The following is a 7,192-nucleotide window of genomic DNA, read 5'->3' on the forward strand; positions in this document are numbered from 1 at the left end:
AGGCAATTGATTGAGTATTTAATAAATGAATCAATAGATTATACGTATACTGTAATGAAGTGCTGAAAACTATATTCATAATGGGATGCAATGAATTGAAATAGTCAAAGGTGATATAGTGTGCGACGACACAGTCAATATCGTCTAATAGGGACTACCATAGTATTTATCACAATATACCCGTATACGTCTGTTGTTTGAGCAAGTCATTCTTTGATGGATATAGCCTATCGTTCCTCTATATGCGTAACACACTGTTTAAGTGTTAACATTTTAATTTCTTCAAGTTTTTGGTAATATATTTCTGTATATTTCACACACCATCAGATCAATAAAAATGTAATAGACTAAGTTTTAAACATTACAAAATATCATTACATTTAGTGGGATTTTCCAACAGCAGGATCTAGACATGAGTCTATTCGATATGTGATTAGGCTTACACCTTAGGACCAAACGGTATAACGTTACATGTATCAATGTAATGAACCAATCAGATTGAACCCCCCTTCAATTCCCCTTCACCCCCCCCCCCCCCCGACCAATGATCCACATCCCCAGGTGATAGTTAGTGGTTATTTCGAGTTGATTGACACTCGGACCATAATTGAATAACCGATCGTTTACGGATGCGATATCAGCAGTTGTCAACGAATCGATTGTTTTTTGCACGTTGTAATTTTTCACTTCATAACCATCAAAGAGGTACAAACAGCTGATGACAAACTGTTGCATTAACAAGTTTAAAAGACCAGCCTAATGCTATTATCTGTGAAACGTTTAGGTAGAGTTATCTACTATATGACGTCATAGGATTATATCTATGTGTTAAGCCACTTCAAGGCTTAGTGATGTTGACAGGCCTAAACTTCTCTCAAACTGTAAACTATTTTAATTTTGTCTAGAATATCATTCGTTGTGTTTTAGCGAATTTCCCTATAGGGAGGTAGTTATTATCGTAGGTGGCACTGTAAGACCTAGGCCCGGGACCGATTTAATTTTTCATTTTGATGTCACCAGAGGGCAAAAACACTATTCATTTGTTAAAAACATTTGTATGTATAGATTCATACGTGCGTGAACGCGGTAAATAGAGCAATTTTTGTCAGATTTTCATGAAATGTGGGTTGAAGGTGTAGGTCGGGATAAACTTTAATTAGCTTACGAACCAGCACAATCGGACAATGGAAACAGTGCTTTATGAGGGGTTTTATGGGATTAAAAGTGGGTTTTTTTTCTAATTTTTGACCCTTAAAGAATGGAATTTCCCAACGTCTCTCTAAACCATTTTGAAAAGCTTGATAACAAATAATTTAGTATATGACGTGTTTTAGAATTGGTTATGGAGAAAATGTAACATTTTAAAATTTAAAATTCCCATTCTTACGGATATTAAGTAATCTGTTGTAGCTTGCTAGTTATATGTTAACCAAATATATGTTGACCAAATTTTGAAAATGTATTTAGTCTTATAATATTAACATTCGGTGGAAAAAGACTTTTTACTCACCCCATTGCAGCAAACCTTAGTGCTTTTTAAATTTAATGGTATTTTAAATTTGAAAAACTTTGTCGTGTTTATGGAAATATTTTAGTATAAATCCAACTAGGCAAATTTAAACTCACTTAGTCTGCAGGTTTGCTGTGGCGTGGAATTTTTTTGCATTGTTTTCCTAGAGAAAAAAGTCAAAACCTTGTCTTGTGACTATGTGATATCAGTTAAGACTGCATAATTTATTATAGCCCAATGACTAAAGGCATCTAGATATTGTTAGGATATTGCTTGGATTTGAACCATCAACCTCTAAAAGGTTAAAATTTCACCACTACAACCACTTGACTAACCAGACCGTTATATTATTTTATTTACCTGAAATTATATTCTAAAATTACAAATTGTAGTGGAAAAGTAAAACATTGATATCAAATAAACAATTATTTAACAATTATAAGCCACTGGTTTGTACTGTATAAGTAATTGTAATGTGAACCGTACATGTTTCTCTAAGCATACAGATGGTAATATTTATTTTTTCCTTCTCATAAAGGAAAATATAGCTAAAATATCTACTTATTTTGCATTTATAGGTAATTTATTTTAAACCCAAAACATAAAAATGTTAACTAGGGATCTTACTATACAAAATATTAAGACACGAATAGTTTGCATGTGTAAAATCATAGACAAATAGAATGAATATTAATTATATTTGTCTATGGTAAAATATAAGGAACGCTTTTTCCTTTCAGCTTTAATTTAGATCATCAGCACTTTCTTTGACAGGACTTTATATTTAATTTTTGAAAATATGTAGGCCTAATTGTATTTGAAGGCCAGTTTACCAATGAGAAGAATGTCTAAAGATTCAAAGTGTAAAGAATGTTTACTTGTATTCCTCAATTGGGAAAAATCCAGATAAATACCATTTCAACGTACAGTAGAACCTTGAAAAGAAGACTCTCATGGGGTTCATTAAATAAGACTTGTTATCAAGGTTGACTCCTTATTGAGGTTTGCATAACATGTGCTTAAGGGTAAACCAAATTAAAGGGGATAGGACAATGACACTTGTTATCAAGTGTGACTTGTTATGGAGGGTCTTCTTATCGAGGTTCCACTGTATTTATATTCTCAAAAAAAATGTGGCTTGTTATGGAATGTTTCTGCATAAGCATGTTCTTCAACTGAATTTAAATAAACAATACCTTATCGGAGAGTCAAATAGATGCACAAAGGAAGTATCCGTATATAAATGTTTGCCAAAACCAACGAGCGTGGAAGTGACTTTGAGTGCTGTTCAACGTCAATATTATCATTGACTATCGATATTGTCTGTTGTTTCCTCTTAAACAAAGCGATTATTATCTGATTGTGTTTGATGATACTGTATGATCTTGTCTCTAAAACTTGTTTATTTTAGTTTAAACGTTTTGGTTATTTTATTTTACTATTTAAACAAATACCAAACTCACAACAAATACTATTGAGGGGGGTAAGTTGTATATATGCACTTTTAGTATACATTTATAGAACAATAGTTAAATGATAATACAATAATTAAAGAAATAAAATAATAAAATATTACGAAAATTTTTTTATGCACACATATTTTTCCCCTACTTCTTAGATGTTTCCAATGATCATCAAAAAGGGAAATAAAAAATAGTTAAGTTGATTTTTTTCAACATATCCAACCATTTTAATATTTTACATAACATATAACAAAAACTTGTGTATTGAGTTTTTATCCCTATTCCCGAAAATATGTTATCTAATTTCCTAACACCTCAAACACAAGTGAATATCGTTTTTTAGATCCTTTGCCTTCCGAAAACCCCCAAAACATGTTTTATACAATTTGATGGATAAACTTCGTAAATTATTAGTATGCTTATTTGTAACTTTGTAAATATGGTGATTTTATTATAGATAATTTGTGCCTTGATATAACCACATTGATATGGATATTTGTAAAAGAAACTGGTAAAATTTGCAAAAATTGTAAAACTTGGTAAAACGTTATCTGATATTTGGGTACATTTAGTGTTTTTAGGAAAGTTTTATACTGTTTGAAAGTTTTCGCGTAATGTAAAACTAATTGATTGTCGGGATTGCCTTACCCTATAGAATCCCGATCCCTAATCGCTTGGGGCTTCATCGCTATCCTTTGAAGATCATCTGAATGCTCTCTATGTCAAAACCAATTAGATACTAAGCATAATATGCAAAAATGCGAGAGATATTTTTAATTAAAGGAATACAGTTTTGCCTTACAATAGCCTATCCTTAAAACTTAGGAATTAATGTACTTTGTCTGGTATTTATTCTACAATTTGGAAGTAAATAAATATTATTATTGAACATTTTATACAAATATCGAAGTTGTAAACTGTAATATTACAGCATATGTTGTTTAGGGATAAAGTAAATACATTACACAATAGTGCTAATTTTGATTTCTTCTACAAACATCGGTTATATTACTATGGAAAAATAAATATTGGTAGTCGTGGGAACAATAACAGAATAAAGATTGTAGAGTTTAAAGCTTTAATAAAAAAATTCACATGATCTCCTACATCACCATCTCACGTTATGTGTTACAAATTTCATATTTATAAGTTTTTTATTTCTGAAATCATATTTATAAGTGCATGGTCTTTTAAATGGTTAAAGATCGAATGAGTAATATAAAAGCAATGCAAATAGGAATTTAATTTTTCCTCCAAACATGGAATGAAAGGGGAAACGAGTTATAAGTGATTGAAAAGAGATCAGCACCACTTTTCAAGCGTGGAGAAATTTTCGGCGGGAAATATTTTTAGTAAAAACTCCTACATGTTTAAATTCTCACAGTAAAACTGAAATACAAACCATATTTAATTTTGCGTGTCGTAAATATGTAATAAATGGCAAAAACGTGTAACATTACTTCGAAAATATTCTCATAATTACGCTTTATACACAATGTTTATTCAAATATTAACAAAGTATGGTAAATTATGATAAATTTCGTTTACAGACTTCAATAAATCTCAAGCCAACAAGCATTTGGCAAGAATTACATTGAGCCTCAACTTAAACACTACTGCAGGCCAGGGAAACTTAAATACTTTTTCAAAGCCAATTTTCATTTTCTTATGGATGTTTGGGGACTTTTATGCGTAAATTCCATTGTTCTTCAATGGCTTCAGTTTTTTACATTATAATCACATCAATAATTCAATTTTATTCTCTAGTGACCAGAAGAGTTTGATTTATTAAAAAATTTTATTTGTTTAAAAATGCACAAAAGAAAGAGAAAAAAATATTTTAATGTGTTAAGTTTAGGAATTCACAACTTTCGGAGGCTATACCGGAACATAGTACGAAGATTTGAGGACGAATACTATGAGGGTTATCATTCCCCTATTGGGCCTGAGAATAACTCAACTGTTCATCCATTACCATCATATCATATTTCTTCATAGTCTTATTTGCCCCCTTTTTGTTTACACTATCCCAATATGACGGCTGTTTTCAAGTTGAAAGGCAGTGATAGCTACTTCTTGCCCACTAGTTATACAATAATTGAAGATCTAAGCTACAATAGTGCTTGTTATTCATCATACATCCATTTAACTTAGTTCATTTGCTTATCAGATAAGATGGGTTGGGGCAATAGTTATGCACTTGCACACGTGTGCTGTGCTAGGGGCTGCAGCATGATCACGTTGATAAAATCCATTGGTGATTTGGTGGGACTTGAACCCGGGACCTCAGGGGCCGAAGTCTTGCGCTCTAATAACCACTACCAGCTCGCTCCCCAATTACTCATAATGATAAGTGATTTTCAATAAGGTCGCGCTGTTGTTCTAATACTGTAAGTCACGTTGGTAGTTAAGAATATTTATTTAGCTTCACTATCACTACATTGCATCGTTAATAATCCCGTATTTGAAATAATAAAAAAGCATCGTGACATATTTTAACATATTGGAATAATATTCAAGAAGAACTGGTAATATTGGAATTAATATAAATTTGAAATAAAAACTTCACCAATATTTTTTTTGTGATGTGTCTGATGATGCCAGCATAGCTGGCAAAAGGCCTCATGAAATAAAATATTCTAAAAATATTGGTCATTTTTTTATTTTAAATTTATATATCGGAATAAATTTAGATACGATAAATTTACCTTTAGTTATTTAATATGTCCTATTTTCTCTGTTAACTCTGTTTTGAATTGGTTTATTAATATTCGTAAGTCCTCATAACTTAACATCATACTATTCCATACCAAAATGATCAATAAAACTACCATTCAAATATGTTATCATCGTTGACTTCTTTGTCTAACAGATTAGGACACAGTTTCAGAGATACTGTTATAGACAACTTTACTAAGTCCTTTGAAATTAATTCCGAATACCAATAGAGGAAATCCCCTAATTAGCTATTTCAGATATTGATGTAGATTGCTTGGTTATTCCAAAGCTGTAATGATTATGGAGCTTAACTTATACGAATATATAACTAATTCGATGATGATGGATCTATTTAGGCTGACATCAATGGGGAGAGATTTTCGCTTATATAAAATAATAACATTAACTCAAAAACTACAACAACTAACCTTAAAAGTCTTCGTTACTAAACTGATTAGTTAAATAATAAATCCTATTTAATTAAAACGATAAATGTTTATGTGCCTGTGAGGTTGAGTAAAAGTAGTCAATCAAATGTTAGCATTTCATTTTGTAAATGAACCGCTTTCATGGTCCATCAGTGATTAAATGACAAACATTTTAGTGTATTGCACAATTTGGAATAGTTAGTTGTAAAAATATAGGTATACAAAATTTTGAATAAATTACATAGTTGTAATAAATCTAATTGATTGTTGTTAAAATTAATAATATTTTATGATATAGAGGTAATATTTTTTTTTAATATTCATCACATAGATTTTAATGTCTAAAAACATTTATTTTCTACAAGGTTTCTTGCTGTCTTTATTATTATTTCTAATATTTATAATATATTATTTTCTGAACTTTTGCAACAAAACGTAACCTTTGTGAATAATTATTAGGGTTTATACAATTTAAGATTGATCAGTATTACATTATTGGAATTAGGATTTTAAGGAATGTATTATTAGCGATAAACGTACGTATACAAAGAGAAGGATATTATTTGTAATCGCCGGTTTTAAAACTGGGATATTTACCATAGGTAATTGTAAGAAATTCTTTTGCACAGTACCTCAAAACGAGTTTGATAAAGTAAATTTGTCAAGCAGTATAAGCACAATTTTTCTAATTTAAATGTTTATTTTTGCAAAAAGAGAATTATTTAAAAGTATAACTTGTATTTTTTCACACAGAGGTATCTCTCTTATATGACGCAACCTTTATGAAATTCCATATGTCTGGGCAGGTCATGTTATAAGCTTCATTCATAAGGTGACTTAAAACCCCAGATGAGTAATATTAGTTTTAAAATAGGCATAATTGTGTACTACTTTGTAGAATAAAAAATGCCATTACAATCTCATTTTTCTTTTAGATGTTGTACATAAGGTTTGGAAAGAGTTTTAAAAAAATATACCTTTGCATAATTAAAATTTATTATTGAGGAATCTGGTGCTTAAAGACATTTTCTAGCTCTACTGAAATTTTGAGGAAGTAATGAAGTATTTAGTAG

This window comes from Macrosteles quadrilineatus, unplaced genomic scaffold, assembly GCF_028750875.1.
Source record: "Macrosteles quadrilineatus isolate MER2022 unplaced genomic scaffold, UCM_ALF_1.0 Scaffold_1__1_contigs__length_201487025, whole genome shotgun sequence".
NCBI lineage: Eukaryota > Metazoa > Arthropoda > Insecta > Hemiptera > Cicadellidae > Macrosteles > Macrosteles quadrilineatus.